At 33.5% G+C, this 17,449-nt stretch overlaps 1 long non-coding RNA gene and 1 pseudogene across 1 annotated transcript; one reads left to right on the top strand and one right to left on the bottom strand.

Annotated features, from left to right (window-relative positions):
- Positions 1-452: 452 nt before the first annotated feature.
- On the top strand, positions 453-8,199 carry LOC110709563 (annotated as a pseudogene).
- A 1,062-nt stretch (positions 8,200-9,261) lies between these two features.
- LOC110709656 lies at positions 9,262-14,689 on the bottom strand. The gene is made up of 3 exons (XR_002509001.1): positions 14,448-14,689; positions 14,209-14,282; positions 9,262-10,098 (listed from the first exon to the last, which is right to left on the bottom strand). It is a non-coding gene; the product is annotated as an uncharacterized LOC110709656 (long non-coding RNA).
- Positions 14,690-17,449: the final 2,760 nt, after the last annotated feature.

Genomic DNA, 17,449 nt, shown 5'->3' with positions numbered 1-17,449 from the left:
GGAAGCTAACTTGTGGTGGACCCAAAGGAAGGATGAGTTGTTGAAGTGGCCTAACTTTGGGTGAGATGAGTTCAAAGAAGCCTTGAGAGAGAAGTTTTACCCAGCCCACCTAAGAAAGCAAAAGTGTACGGAGTTTACCAATCTCAAGATGGGAAGTATGTCTATCAGTGAGTATTACAATAAATTCATTGAGCTAATGAGGTTTGCACCTGAAATGGTCCCAACTGAAACTATCAAAGCCCAGAGGTTCGAGCAAAGCCTAACCTTAACCCTTCAAGGGAAGTTAGGGGGAGTGACTTTTGAAACCTTGGATGAAGTTTATGGTCGCGCTGCCCATTTGTATGGGATTAAGGGAAGGGAGATTGAGAGTTCTGAGGGAGAGAAAAGAAAGAGTTTTGAGTCTGTTCACGGAGGTGAAAAGAAACACAAGCCAAATGGGAATCCTTAGAGGAATGAAGGTTTTAATGGAAGAAAGGAGAATAAAGGGAACTTTAGGAAGGGAAATGATGGACAAGAAACCAATGTTCGAGGAAATGGGGATCAAGGAAACAGTGAAAAACCCAAAAGATTGTATATTTGTAGAATGTGTGAGAAGAACCACCCCGCGAAAGATTGTGAAGGTAACCCAGTGACTTGTCATTATTGTCAAAAGTTAGGACACCGTGAATATGAGTGCTTCAAAAAGGAATCTGATGTCAAGGCAGGGAAAATTCAAGAGAGTAAGAACCCATTCAAGTCATCTCAATCTAGTGGACCATAAGTTGGAACCAGTAGCAATGGAGGGAATGTTCCTAAGGGGCGTGTTTTCGTAATGAATAATTGTGAACGTAAAAGCTCTGAATGATTTGATATGTTCTCTATGTTGTTAGAATTTTGATTGGTTCAAGCTTTTTGAATCCTTCTATGTGACCCTCATTAATAAAAGTTGAATTATAATATAAATTGAATTTTCAAGGTTCATGTGAAGTTTTCATGAGAAACATAATTGTTCGAATTCTGAGTGCATGTTGAAGTTTTATAGAATTTTAATTCCAAGGTGGAAGATACATATTTGCTTATATCAAGTGGAATTTGGAAATAATTATTTTCATGTGCAAATCATGGAATTGTGTGTATATATGTTATTTACCCGGTTTATATGACGGAATTTATGAATATAATTCCAAGATTATTGGTAGAAAAAGATTTATTTAATGAGTGTTCTTAATGTTGGAATTGGTATATATATAATTTCCTTATATGGAAATAGATGGCTTTATGTGAAATATTTCTTTTATATATTAGAATCGTATTGTGGAATGATTGTGTTTGTTGTAAATTTCAATATGTTGTATTGGTTTATCCATTGAGCGTGAATTTTTAAGTTGGATACATTCTCTTAACTAATTTCTGTGACCTTATATGGTATAATTAACTATGTGATATGTGGCAAGTATTTGAATCATACGAAGTTTACATGTGGTCAACATGGTTGAGTTGTTATTTTGAGATTAAAGGATTTGATGATTACCATGGGATAGATGAGGAGTTATTTTGGATTGTTATCATGAATATTTGGAGGATTTGTGTTATCCAAGCCTTTACTAATTTTTAGAATATGATTTGTGTTGAGTAAGGAAATATTATTTATGGTAATGATGAGTTGAAGGTTCTATATAAGTGTTGGAGTAAGGTATGTATTTTTGGGAGATATAAATTTTGATATCAGTATTAATTTATGATCTAATGGTGGAAAGTATCGATATTGCGAGAATAAGTATTGTGATGATTATTAAAGCAAAAATTGGTGAGAGTTGAAAATTTTGAAGAAAGTTAATACAAAAGTTAGAGGATTTTGAGTCAATTGAAGTGATAGAAAGTACAAGAAATAGTATGTATTTGAGAGAAAGGGATTTGTTTGAAATCGAAGTTTATTTTGAAGAAATAATACCATGTGAAGGGATTTAATGAAGTTAGCTAGGAAATGATTGTTTGGATGGTTACTTAAAATATTTTACTCTAAGGGATGGACGAGAAAGTTAATTGATATGGAGAAGTTATTAATGATTGAGGAATCAATTATTGCAATTTGTTCAATTAAGTTATTTAATGAATTGCCTTAAAGATAAACCAAAATGAGGAATTTGAAGTTATGAGAAAAGATGATCGAGCTTTTGAATGTTTTAAAGGTGAAGTATTATGAAGTGACAAAGAGTTAATGATTATGATTTAAGGCTGTACCAGGATTTATGAATTTGTTGGGAAAATTGTAAATACTTTTGGAAGATAACCTGAGATAAGTTACTAATCTACGAGCGGTAAGAGGGTCAAATAAGATGTGTTCCTTTTATGCTTGGTACATATGACAATCTTTGCTATGAAGTTGATTATGTGATTATTGTAATCTACGAGCGGTAAGCGGTAAAGTATGACTTTTATTAAAACAAGTATTTTACTACAAGTATGCAATATGAATTTTCAAATATACAATTTTCAAAATAAAGTTTTGTATTACTTGTTTTTAAATAATTATTTAGATTGAAAACTTTCATAGATCTTTTAAAATATTTTATTACATATTTTGATTTCAGTTTATACCTTATAATTAAATATATATGAGACTTTTACAGTGTTTTCAACGATTTCTCCTAATGTAAGTATTTTAAATTTTTTTCGAATGACTCATAAATATTTTACGGGTTTTCTCACTACTTTTGTAAACAAATCATTTTAAAACTTAAGCTCTTTTGGATGTTTGTAACTTGCTGGTTTTTCTCAATTTGATTGATGATTGTTGATAAAGTGTTAATTTAATAAGTTAATGTGTGGGGACGTAACTCCTTTTAAAGGGGATAGAGGGTGATAGAGTTTCGCGCGTTTGCTTTTCAAGTCATTTTTGAGTAATTTTGAGTCTTTCTTGAGTTAGTTATGATATTGAGTCTGGTTAGGATGTGCATGAGTCTAAGAATTTAAAATCTATTTCTTTTTCATTTTGGCGAAGTTTTGGGACGAAACTTCTTTTAAGGGCAATAGACTGTAATACCCCGTATTTTTGAAACGTATTTTCTAATTAATTAATTAATAAGATTTTCTTAAAAGGGTATTTTAGTAATTTATTTTACTATTTGAATTTTGGAGCCAAAATGATATTTGAATTTTGGCGCCAACAACATTTTTAAAACTCAATTGTTATTTTTGAATTTTGGATAAAATTTGTTATCCATTTATTTTATTTTAAAAACCAGATTATTTATATATATTTCGGATATTTTAATTAAGAAAAATTATATTTTATATTTAATTAAGAGGGCCGAAAATTCCTAATTAATTAGCTATGATTTACGGATTTTCTAAGCGTAGAAAATCTGATTTTCCGAGTTAAAATATTTAGTGAATAATTGGTAATTTTCTAATTTATTATTTTCTACAAAATATATTATTTACACAATCATTTTTATTCCTTAAAAACTAGCAAAATAATTGCCTAAATATTTAAAGGGAGGTCCAAAAAATGAGCTTAGGAAAGCTCAAATTTTAGGCCACTATATTGTATTTTGAGCAAAATTATTTTGGTAATTTTTGTATTTTAATTATCTTCCTCAATTCTATTATTTTCCTTAATTCTTATTTTTTATCTCCTAAATATTTAATGATCTTATTTTCCTACCTTAAATCATTCTTGATTATTCCCCAAGCAAAGCCATTTGCGATATTATTTTTCATGACAACACACTTTTCATAATTAATTATTTCTTAGTCACCATAATATTAAACCTACCTTAATTTTTAAACTCTCTTCTCCAATTAATTTCCTTAAACCAATTTACCATAATTCTTCCTACATTTTCCTACCATTATTCTTGCATGAGCTAGCCCATAAATACCCCCTTATACTTCTCATATTCTTCACACCAAAACCCAATACTCTTCTTCTCTCTTATTCGTCTTTTTCCTAAACCTTTTCATACTTTTCTTTTTACTCTTTTCATACATAATCAGCACGTATACATTAGAAGCCAATTTTCGGGAATTTCTGATCAGTTTTAAGGTTTTTCTATTTCACAAAAAATTGTTCCTCTCAAAAAATCCTTGAGTTTAGGCTGAAGAATCACCCGATTCAAAGTTATATTAAAGGAGTTATAGCCTCTGCAAGTTCGGCCTATTCTTTCCAACGCAAATTCAATTCTCTTTAATCTTATTTCTTTATTTTCTTCATGGTTAGTTTTCTAAAATGTAGATACCTATTTCAAAGTTATAATTTTATATTAAAGTATTATTTTTAAAAGATTTTTATAGTCCATGCACATTAGATTTGCGTTTATATCTAAAGATGTTGTGATAACCTTATGGTTATGTTAATTGCAAGGTGTATTCGTGATTGAACTTTGAATGCGCGAAATGTTGATTGATATTCGGAATCAAGGTACGTTAGGTGGCTAGATACCTTTGAAAGTGATTGATTTGAATAACATGTTTTATATGATTTTATTGGTGATTGAATTAAATTAGTTTGAATTATGATTTATGAAATAAAGTATGTTTGGAGGTATTGATTTTGATATTTGTTTTAATAAATGTATCTTTGAAGGATTGATTTTCATATCATGTTTTGAACGGTTTGAATTACTTATCATGTTTGAATAAAGAAATTGATTTGAAAAGTTTGATGAATTAAATAAAAGGTTTTTCAAAGGAAGAGTTATTAATTTTGAAAAGTTATTTATATGAGATTTAATTCTCAAGTATTTATTAAAAGGTTGATTTTAAAAGCATGTTGAATTAAATAAAAAGGAGTTTTGAGTTAACCTATTATAAAGGTTGATTTTAATTCAAAGAAGAATTTTATGAGGATTCATTAAATTATTTATTAAAAAGCTTTATAAGCATGATTATTATATTTATCCCACTATGCGGATTCATTGAAAACTATGGACTTTGTATGACCTAGTCTTTACTCAAGATTAACCTTGAAGTAGTAGGAGACTAGCTTGGGGGGTGTGCACACTTAGAGAGGAAATTAGGTTTTTGAAAAGATTTGATTTTATTTTTCAATATTATTGAATTATTGAGTTATTGGAATTATAATCATGAGTTTTGGAATTTATTGGAATTGGTTTTAAAAGCATGTTTGCAAATAAATTGAGTTTACATTATCTTGTACTTATTATATTTAGCATATTTTGCTAATCCGTATTTTCTATATGTTTTGGTTCGCCCTGTTTACCGTAATGGTAAGTAGTGTTGACTATTTTCAGATGGAGTCATGCATGAGAATATGAGAGTCCCGTGATTTGCCTCACCTAGTTTAGGAATGTTGGTTTTTGTTTCTATTTTGAGTACTCATAACAACGTTATTATTTTTATAAGCATTAATAAAATAAAGTTGAGTTTTCCGCTGCAAGTTTTGTTATTGAGTTAAGTATTTTGAGTAGCGTTGCGTAATCATGCGACGGTAATACGCCTAAGTCTATCTCTACGGTATAATTATACGTATTATACTAGTATTTCCGTAGAGAGAGATTTGGGGGGTGTTACACTATGGTGGCATACCGTGCATATTAATTACATGAAGAAGGCGGGTAAAGGTGGACTTCATGTTGTTTTGTCAAAGAAACAAGTTGATGAGGAGTGTTCCCTAGGGAAAAAATTTAAATAAGTCTTAACTCGCTGAGCTAGCCCGGCGAGTAAATTTTAAACCCATTGGGCTAACCCTCATCCTCACGGCTAATGATGTAGCCGTGGAGGGGTTTTGTGTGAGTAGTAGTGGGTCAGATCATAAGACAAAGTCAACGTATATATGGGTGGGTAATTCAATAAGTAAATGTCCGGCCAATGTGCTTGGCCTTTCCATCAGCCCATTTACAGCCCACAAGACACACCGTTAGTGGCCCCAAATGCTAATGTGGGGGTAGATGGTATGGTGGTAAATATTGCCAAGCTTTTAGCTAATACCGTGACAAACTCGTTGTAGGGAATTTTTCAAACTCAACCTTGAGACACACTGTGATCATGCTATTAAACATGGTGGCGTCCAAAGGAAAGGAAGCTAGAGATATAAGAGTCGTCAACAAGTTTTAGGAACTTGTAAACCGTTCACGGGTGTGAAGGTGATCCCATTCACGATCACGGAGATCGCTAACTCCATAATGGTCCGGAACCATGACTGGATGTTCAGGAATGATTGTACGAATCCAACCTAAAAGAGATTTTGAACCCACCCTTAATCGACCTCTACTTAATTCTTATGATATTCATGTGCGCTTTCCGATCAACATACATACAACAAGTTAGTCCTGAACCTGTTTAATCTATGTTGGTTGATTAGAAATGCACAAATAAATGTATTATTGGCGATCACTTGAATTAAAATCATATTAAGACTAAAATCAAATTATTAATTATCTTATTAGGCGTGATTTCAAGTACAAATTTCCTTTAAACCTGCAAGAAAGGCGTGATCAAGCAATAACAATCAATCATGAATAATCAAGCAACGTATAATTAACATAACAATCATCATCATAATAATATCATCATCAAAACATGGTTAGCAAGATCCTAGGCATGATAGTAAACGGATTAATAACAAACCCTAGCATGTCACTAATAAAAATTATAATCAAAGCATTATCCTAAACATGATACAAGGAAGCATGATATTAGGAATTAGTTAACACCCTAACATGATACTAGGAATTAAAACAACATCCTAACATGATACTAGGAATTAAAACAACATCCTAACATGATACTAGGAATTAGAATAATATCCTAAACATGATTTTTATATCAAAAGAATAATTAAGTAATCGAATTAATCACTTTGATGCCTCGTATTTCTTTCTATCAAAACAATACACACGTTAGAAACTTCAAGAAAGATTAAATCAAATAAACCAAATAAGAATTGAAATATAGATTTAGGACCAAATCCTCATAACTATAAACCTTTCACGTCGAGGTCGAAGGCAACTTCAAGATTGGCATGGAGTATTCAAGGCTCATGATGGAGGTATGGTGTTTGCTTGAGGAAAGTATCAAAAGATGTGTGTTAGGGAGGTGTTGGGATGTGTTAGGCTAAGGCTAGAAACATAAAGAAAGAAGAGAAAGAAAAACTTTTAGCTTAGAGAGAGGATTAGATGATGATTGTTGATGATTGAAAACGGGGTGATACGACCTCTATTTATAGGGAAAAAAGAGGTTCGAAGGGTCAGAAAAGAGTCAGAATTCAAATCAAAGTAAAACAAGTTCCACCGCGGCGCAACAGCCTTGTCGAGGCGCGATGGTGCTGTCGCTTAGCGATGGTTTCTGAAAGACTGAATCCATACGAAATTCTATTCCCAATCTGATTAGGTTAACCAAATATCCGTACGTATTTTATTTTGACCGGGATTAGGATCATTGATAAACAGATGTTTTACCCAATGTAAAACACTTAAATCTTTATCTTTTTAAAAACCGGATAAATTAGAACCTTCTAAAGGATTCTAGAAGCTAATAATAAATCCTAAGGGATTTAGGATCGAAAACAACCTTCTAGAGGATTCTAGAAGCTTGTAATAAATTCTAATTGGTTTAAGAATGAGGTTAAGGTTAATGGACCCTCCACATGGTCATCGGGTCGCAGGTAAGGCTTGGTTCGGGCTCGGTTTGTATTTTGGCCATAACTTCTTCGTTATAAGTCAGATTTGGGCTTATAATATATCATTGAAAACTCTTTTCAAGCCCCATCCAACTAAACAATAATTGGACCAGAATCATGAACCAAAATAGACTGATTTGGACGTTTTATAAAGAGGACACGAAATGAATGATTTTTAAAGACGTGAAATGAATGATTTTGGTTTAAAACATTTAAGGAAAGGCTAGAAATGTTCAAGGCTAAAGGGAAATCACAAGACTCTTCAACTCTTTCACCTAACTCAATAATCAAAGACGTGAAAGGTACTCATCACGGGGTTTGGTTTTTGGGAAGACACAATCAAGTTTCTACACTCGTTTGGTAACGAGTATAACAAAGGTGAAGCAGAAGCTCTGCTTGAGGCAGCTTCTGTTTGCACCGGGGTATATGATAAAGGAGCTTACCCGGGTCATGCGGGTGAGCTCCTAATAGATTTGAGTTCAGGTGCAAGTAATAATGCCAATGGACTAAACGGGCGGAAATACCTTTTACCTGCTTTGTTTGATCCATCTACCTCTACGTGTTAGACCCTCATGTGAATGTTGGTCAATTAATTAAAGGCAATGGAACCATTGACGCCATTCAATAAGGAGTGAAAATAATAAGGGAAATTCTACACAATAACCCTCAAGTATTGACTTTTCCAAGCTGCGGCCCCTCCTTTTGAAAATTACACACTGTAACCTTCAACTTACAATTATGTCTCAACAGTGACCTTGCTGTTATCCTCCCGTAACGGTCACCATTATGGGACCCACTTTGCATTTTTCAATATTTTTTTCTCGATTTGGGTGCTGAAAAAAAATATCCCATTAAAGGTTTTAGGGGTCATTTTGGCTCTTAAGGATCCATATTGAGCTCGGATTTGACCAAAAAAAAACATAAAAGCCCCGTTTGTGAATTCTAAATTTAAATACGGAAATCCGAATTCACAAAATGGGGTATCTACGTTATTTTTTTTGCAAAATCCGAGCTCAATTTAGATTCTAAATGGTTAAAATGACCCCTAAAACCTTAACGAAACATTTTTTAGCACGAAAATCGAGAAAAAATAAATAAATAGGTGTAAAGTGGGCCCCACTAATGGCAACATGTAACAGAGGGTTAATGGCAAGGTTACATCGTAGTCAATAAATGGACCTTGAGATTACAGCGTGGAATTTTTAAAAGGGGGGCACAACGTGGAAAAGTGAACACGTGAGGGTTACCGGGTATAATGTTGGTCAATTAATTAAAGGCAATGGAACCATTGACGCCATTCAATAAGGAGTGAAAATAATAAAGATTGTAACAATGATGCATGAATGCATTATGCATTTATGCATGATCATAGATTGGGATGGTTAGCTAGTGTAGTACATAATGTTTTTGTAATTAGACATGTATATTCAAATTTCTAGAATTTTTAATGAGTTTTTTTATTTCTCCCCACAGCATGAGAAGATGTAATTGAAATTAAATGAATGCATGCGATGATTTTAAATTGAGTTACTATTCACTAATTTCATGAACTCCATAAGTAGAGTTGATATATCCGTAAATGGATTATAGTTGATTATGAGTCAATTTTGAGTCTTGAAATAGACGTAGTAAATTATATATAAAAGAAAAATAAGGTAAATTGCAATAATATAATTGAGAAGGTTTTGCGTGAGACCGAACTTATCGTGAGTCCAATATGTCTGACAATGATATTCTAATATCTGACAATGATATTCTAATATCTGACAATAATAATCTAATACCAAACAATAATAATCTAATACCAAACAACAATAATTTTATACTTGACAATAATAATCTATACCAAACAATAATAATCTAATACCTGACATTAATATTTTTAGGGCTTATTTCCCCCACATTCTCTTCTGATTTTCTCTCTACTCAACCTTCTCCTCAATAAACGCATCTCCTCTTTCTCTCTCCTCAAGATGAAGGTGCTGCATCAATGGCGGAATTTTCGATGGCCAAAGAATCACTCACCATGCTTATGTCAATGGCGGCACCTTCATCATCATCATTTGGATCGTCTTCTTCGCGGCACCTTCGTCATCATCATCTGGATCTTCTTTTTCGATCCTACTTCTATATGCTTTGATCTTCCTATGTCAATGGCGGAACCTTCATCATCATCATCTGAATCGTCTTCTTCGCGGCACCTTCATCATCATCATTTGGATCGTCTTCTTCGATCCTGCTTCTGTATGCTTCGATCTTTCTTCCGATGAGTCACGGTGATTGTATTTGGGCGGCGGACTCACGGTGAGTCCGTCTCACCCAAAATTTTTCGAATATAATTTTATAATTAAATATACTTTGTATATGATAAGTGGGTCAATTTCGACTTTTCGAGTGAATCGAGTACATATCAGTTCAGGCTTAGAGTTCTCTCCATAAGCCAGTTGAGATCCTCAGCTCTTTAGTTTCCTGTTGATCTGAATTACAGGTTCACATTTTCATCAGATATTTGCAGCCCAACTAAACTACGAAGTACAAGTCTACAACCTAGTAGGCTTTTCATAGATGGGGCTTGAATAGGAAAATTTGGGCTTTAAATAAGTAGTATTAATTAAGCCAGTATAGAATCGTTTTGGGCTTTTAATTGGGCCGTATGTGATTAAATTGTGCAATAGGCGTTGCAAAAAGGGTGACAGACAACAATCTCATCAACAATAACCAATGGAGTATCTAGGATTGACTGTAAAGTCTTCGAGATGAAAACTGTTTATTTTTTTGCCTTTTGCTACTTTCTTTACAAATTCACACAAAGAAAATGTTGATCAATTCTTTTTAGATAGGTAAAGATAAACACAAATTCTTATATGTGGTTAGTTATATTATGTGACCACTTTACCTTTAATTAATGATAAATTAGTTTTTTGGCCCGTACAATGCATAAGTTGTTCATAGAAAATTAAATTGAGAAATGATAAGTGAGGAAATACCAATAAATCATCATGGGTATTGTGTAAACGAAAAATGATTAAAGAATTAAAAATTTTGGAGCTTTAATTCAAAATGAGGCTTGAAAAAAACAGAAGGTCGAAGGACTAAAATTAAAGACAGAAGAAAAAGGTTGTATTGAAGAGGGGAGATGAAGATGAAATGATAAATGAAAGAGTTAAGAAACATAGTGTAATAAAAAATAAAAAATGTAAAAAGGCATGAGGCACATTGGGTTAGAAAAGAAGATAGAGAAGTGTAATAGGATGGAGACATGTGTCTTTCTCGATTTGAGTTTTTAAATACGAAGTACTAAGTGTCTAAGTATGGATATCCTGAAATCTAACAATTATTATAAGACAATTAATTAGGTAATTAATGATGGTGATGAGTGATGACGAAGAGTAAATCGGGTTATCGAATGGATAGTAGTAACTAAAATAAAATAAAATTAGGGTACTCTTATAAACAAGTGAAGTTATTTATTTTTTAAATAGTAAAATTAATTCATTAATAAATTTTCATACGACATCTACAAAGGAAAATTGATTCACTACTAGAAATAGGTCGAATTCCGACAGACAGTTTCCGACGGACATGTATTTCCGTCGGAAAAATCAGAAATTCCGACGGATTTTCTGTTCCGTAGGAAAGTTCCGACGGAATATATATCCGTAAGAAAATATAGGCTTTCGGACGGAATATTCTGTCGGAACATTAAACTTCCAACGGAAATAAAATCCGAACATCAAACTTCATACGGAAATAAAATCTGTACGAATTTTCCTACTGAATATTCCGTCGGAACGTTAATTTTCCGACGGAATATTCCGTCGAAATATAATTAAATAAAAAAAAAACCCTAAGACCCTCACCAACCGCCCCTTTTTCTCACTCCTTCTTTCTCATTTCACCTTTTCTCAGTCCTCCTTCTCTTCTACTCTCCTTCTCCTTCTTCTCTTCCTCTGCGCCATCAACATCAACAATATTAACATCATTTTCGCCATCAACATCAACAACATCATTTTTTGTAAAGGTTTTTAAGTCAAATTCGACCATGAAAACTCTAGATCTAGAGTTTTCATGGTCGAATTTAACCTCATAAACACAATTTCGAGGTTTGTGTGGTCGAATTAAGGTGTGTATTTTTTTTTATTATTTTAATTAATTTTGTTGTAATTTCGTTTTTTTTTTTTTTAATTTATGGTGTTGGTTGTGGATGTTGGTGGTTTCGGTGGTGGTTTGGGAGGTAGGGTGGGTTACGGTGGGTTTTGTAGGTGGATCTGGGGGTTTCGGTTGTGGGTGGGTTTTGGGTTGTGGGTTAGGGTTAGTGGGGTGGGGTTAAGGGGTGTGGGGTGGGGTTACGGGTGGTGGGGGTGGGTTAAGGGTGTGGGGTGGGTTACGGGATTGTGGGGTGGGGGTGGTGGGTTAGGGGTGGCAGTGGGGTGGGTTGGGGTTAAGGGTGTGGGTGGGTTACAGTAGGTTAAGGGGTGCGGTGGGTTACGGTGGTAGGGGGGGTGAGGGTTCAGGGATGTGGGCAGTGGTTGGGTTAGGGGGTGGGCAGTGGGTTAGGAGTGGTGGGTGTGGGTGTGGGTGGTGGGGCTGTTTTTTTTTTTTATATATATATTAAACTTTCCGACGGAAATTCCGTCGGAAGCATTCAGTCTGTCGGAATGTTCCGACGGACTTTCCCATTTAGTCAAACTTGACTCCGACAGAACAAAATCCGTCGGAATGGACCTTTCCGACGGAAATTCCCTCGGAATATAGCCAAATTCCTACAAAATGTAATGCGACGGTGCGTTCCGACGGAATTCCGTCGGAAACCGACATTTCCTACGGAATTTCAGGATATTCTGAGGGATTATTTTCGTCGTTGATTAGCTATTTTCTAGTAGTGATTTTAACAAATACATAAGATATTGAATCAAATAAAAAATTCTTTCATGAAACTAAGATCGTCGAGTAGATATTGCACTGTGGAGCATTTCCCACCTATATCCCTGGAAAATACAGCCTTGTTGGAGAGACAATCTCACGATCTTTTGTAGCTGTGAGTAGGGATGTCAATGGGGCGGGGCGGGGCGGATGTTGGCCTTCCCATCCCCATCCCCATCTAAAATTTTCATCCCCATCCCCATCCCCATCCCCGCGGCGGGTCTAAAATTCATCCCCATCCCCGTCCCGGCGGGTACAATTTCAAAACCATCCCCGCCCCAACCCCCACTTGGATATCCACCCCCACCTAATCCCCACCTAAGACCCGCCTAATCCCCGCCTCTCAAATACATAATCCTTCATAATTAATAAAGATTGCAAAAAGAAAAAAATTATTGTTAATATTACACATTTTTTTGTTTATCATATAAGTGTATTACAAAGTATTATATTTACTATTTTATTTTACATACTTTTTATTTTTATAAAATAGTATAAAAGTATATAATTTTGTTTTTTATAATATATGGATGTGGGGATGGGGCGGGTACGAAGTGGGGCGGGGATGGGGAGGGTACAACCTAAAATCCACCCTTGCCCCATCGCCCATGGCGGGTATGGTTTTTATCCCCATCACCCGCCAAACCAAGACCCATTCCCGCCCCAACTATTTGACCCGCCCCACTAACATCCCTAGCTGTGAGGATATTTTCATTTTGATTCATCAAATTGTATTCGAAAACTGGATAACCTTTGGGATCTCGTAAAATTTTTCACGAATGAAATAATTTCACGACAATCTATTAGATCTATTATCAAAGATTCAAAACTAAGAAATTTCTCCCTCGAAAAGAGAAGATAAACCTTGTCTTTTGAAGGAGGTCGAAAAACCCTTGTCTTTCGAAAGAAATCAGAAACCTCCTTTCTTTTCGAGGGAGAAAAGTTCCTTTAAAAAAGAGGAAGTATTATTACAAATCTAAAAGAACAAAAAAGAAGCGAAATATGAATTGAGGCTTTTCACCGATTAAAATCGATGAAAATCCCTCCAAATCAACAATAGAGGCTAGGGTTTAGAAGAGAGGAAAGAGGAGAAAGGAAATTATAACAAGTGAAGTTATTTTGTTACTCTCTAATAGTTTTTTAAAAAAAAAGGTACTTAAATGAAAAGATGGGGTTACTTTAATTCTAGGTTGATATATCTATCTTGCGAATTGGTTTTTTTTTTTTTCTTTTTTTTTAACAATAAACTGTTGCAGGATAGTTAACATCTTCAATGTTGTATGGTAGCTTCAGCCGTCAATAAATGTGGAAACATATTGAACTGAATTAAAGTTAACTGTTCCTTTTATGCATATCCGTTTGACATGGCCAACCTAATAATACGATTGTTCCAAACGACAGGGAAAGAGAATTAACTCATACGAGTATTCAAAACACGAGCTGTAACTCTTACACAACCACTCAACGAGAAATTGACACCAAACAAATGAAATAAGCATTAAATACATAATTTATCAATAATTATGTTTAGTTATCCTCGATCATTTTCCAAATTTCACTTGATTAATTAACTTTTACTAAGCTTATACAGTATTTCGTATAAATCAAAAGTTAAAAACAACTTATCAATAGAGAGATATTAGTAGAAATAAAGAACGACATACCGAAGGCAAAAAAGTACTCTATATTTTTAACCGAGTAATTTATTGACTTTGAATCTTTCATAACGTCTTGTCGCCTAAAATAATCAATTTGTTTTTTTAGTGCTTTAACTGATCAATATAACATAGAAATTTAATTAAAAATAAATTTAAAAAATTGAAAATCAAATTTTTTTAAAAATAATTAAAAAAAGTAGTCGAAGTACAATCATAGATCATACAAACTACAAATTAATGAATACCTGATTTATCAATTGGAAGTTGGAATTGAATTGCAACCTTGAAAAAAAAATGAAAATATTTATCAATTGTGTTGATAAGTATTGAAAACATCATAAAAGAAGGAAAGGGTTTGGAACTTTGGGTTGTCAGTACTTTCTAGAGAATTGGGTTATTATAGATTAGGAAATAGGAATATACTGTATTTGATTAGCTTTCTTTAGTAGGCGGCTATTGCTAGAGTGCTAGACAAATAAAGCAAACACTTAATTTTTTTAATGGGCCTTTACCTTAATCAAAAAAATTTCTCAAAAAAGTTATCAGGGGCCACCAAGCCCTATTAAGCCCCTATTATGATCCGCATATATATATATATATATATATATATATATATATATATATATATATATATATATATATATATATATATATATATATATATTTTGTGATTTCTGTGTTGTTTTTTTTTTTTTTTTTTTTTTTTTTTTTTTATTTAATGTTTTTTATTTTTAATTTTTATTTATACTAATTTTTGCTAAGGTAGCAAATTTTTGCTATATGGCATTTCCACTTGAAAAAAACCGCTAGAGGAGATATACAATGTACTATTCAAAAAAAAAAAAAAAAAATTCTAAACCAATGTAAAAGATAATTTTAGACTATTGGTCTTAATGTCTCATCTTTCGTTTTTTTTATGAATAAAAAATTATTGATCTTATCCTAAGCGATATAATAAAATAAAATATCTAGTAAAACATTTAGTGGTGTTTGGAGGAAGTTGGCAAGCTACGTAATTTATTTGCATCATTGCTTTCATAATATGTTAAATGAGGACATGGATATTTTCAGTTCCAAATTAACTGTAACACTTTAATGTATAGAAAATTAAAAAGTATATTAAATTATGAGTTTTTAATTTTTTTTTTCTTTTTTTTTCTAGTCACTTTTATAATTTTAACATTTAGTGGTTTCTAAGATACATATGTACTAGTAATCAAATGTTTGAATTGCATATATTGAAATGATTTTAATAAGATCATATCGTACGTGATAATTTTTTATTGAAAAAATACACTTTAATAAATCTCAACTATGGGCGATTTACTTCTAATAATCCCAACTAATGTTTATTATCTAATAATCCCAACTATGCTATGTGTTTGCCTCCAATGGTCCCAACCGGTTAACACCAAGTCAACGACATGTTATAACAGGTAACCATGATACGTGTCAACACGTGATTAGTCCAAAATAAATAAAAAAAATTCAAAAAAATAAAAAAAGTAAAACAAAAAAAACAAAAAAAAAAAAAAATCCTAGCCACATTTCCCACCGTGAAACCCTTACCCCCACCACCTAACCTCGCCGGACCGGTCGACCACCCCCTTTAGCCACCGAAAACAACCAGCCGGCCAACCCTGACCCCCAAAACCACCTGCCAGCAACCCTGATCCACAAAACCACCTGCCCAGCCAATCTCGACCCCCATAAACCACTTGCAATCACACCTTCGCTGCGATTTTTTGGTCGACGGAGGTGGTGCGATGGCGATGGCTTCGGAGTAGGCGGCGAAACCCCGGGTGCAGATTCGGTGACATTACCGTCGCCGAAGCCTCGAATACGAAGCTTGAACAATTCGAGTTTTTGGGGTTAGGTGGCTGGGAGGTGTTTTGGGGTCGGGGGTGGGTTAAAGGGGGTCGGCCGCCCAGATTAGGTGGTTAAGAAGGGTGTTGGAAGGGAGGGGGAGCGCCGAAGCGACACTTCACGATTTTTTTTTTCGGGTTTGGTTTTTCGGCAAAGGGGGAGTGAAGGGAGGGAGTGGTTTACGGTGTTGTTTAGGGGGTTGGGAGGGTCGGTCGTTCGTTTTAAGGGGGGTTAGGGAGGTGGCCCGTGGCGGTTTCCGGTGGGCTGAGGGTTAGCTTAGGGTTTCACGGTGATGGGGTGGCTGGGAATGGTTTTTGTTTTGTTTTGTTTTGTTTTTTGTTTTTTTTTTTTTTAAGTTTTTCTTTTTTTTTTTAATTTTTAAAAATTTTATTAGACCAATCATGTGCTGACACATGGCTTTTTAAAAAAAAAATATATATTTACCCTTCCAGCAGGTTATCGGTCATTGGAACTATTAGAGGCAAACATACCCAATAGTTAGGGTTATTAGATAATAAACTTTAGTTAAGATTATTAAAAATAAATCGGCCATAATTGAGATTATTAAAATGTATTTTTTCTATTTATTTGCATATAAATAGCAATAATGATAAAAACTTTTCAAATGTAACCCCAATACCCCATGAATAGTACTCCCTCTATCCCTAAATTTTTGCCACATTGCAAAAATTTGGGTCAAGTTTTATAAACTTTGACCGTAAATTACTCTTAATCTATAAGTGATAATGTAATCATGTGAGATTTTGTTGGATACGTCTCATTGTCCATTTTATTGATATTTAGTTTTTATAATTTTTACACGTGTGAAAATGGTGATATAACCGTTTTAAGATGCTTGTTGGAGACCGCGAAAAGTCAAATGGAGCAAAAAATTAGGGAGGGAGGGAGTATTTTAATTTGGCCAATTGATTACTTCTATCAGTTCTATGGGCTCCATACGATTTTCTTTAAATTATTCACTCTCTCTCTCTTAGTTTCATATGAATGACTTTGTGTCACCAACCTGTAATTTCACGTTGAATTTAAAGATTTTGTGGTTGAGATATTTAAATAAGTATTAGATATTAGATGTTAAAGTGAATTATTAGTCTTATGTTCAAATTAATACTTAAGAAAAAGGAAAAAAACTTGTAGGGGTGTTAAAAGAAAGTTGGCAAATTGCCGATTTTAATTTATATGCATAATAGGTCACATATTATATTAATAATGTCTAATTTATTGCACCGACGTATATATTCTTCTCCGATTCAATGCAATTTTATTTTATTTTGGTTGGAAATTTCTCTTTTTAATTTATAACTTTGGTTCTTATTTGAATTGTTTCTCTTCCATCACCCTACTCATGAATTCATGAATGTCT

This window comes from Chenopodium quinoa, unplaced genomic scaffold (assembly GCF_001683475.1).
Source record: "Chenopodium quinoa cultivar QQ74 unplaced genomic scaffold, ASM168347v1, whole genome shotgun sequence".
In the NCBI taxonomy this organism is placed as follows: domain Eukaryota; kingdom Viridiplantae; phylum Streptophyta; class Magnoliopsida; order Caryophyllales; family Amaranthaceae; genus Chenopodium; species Chenopodium quinoa.
The sequence above is the reverse complement of the archived record's forward strand: the minus strand, read 5'-3'. Positions and strand labels throughout refer to the sequence as shown.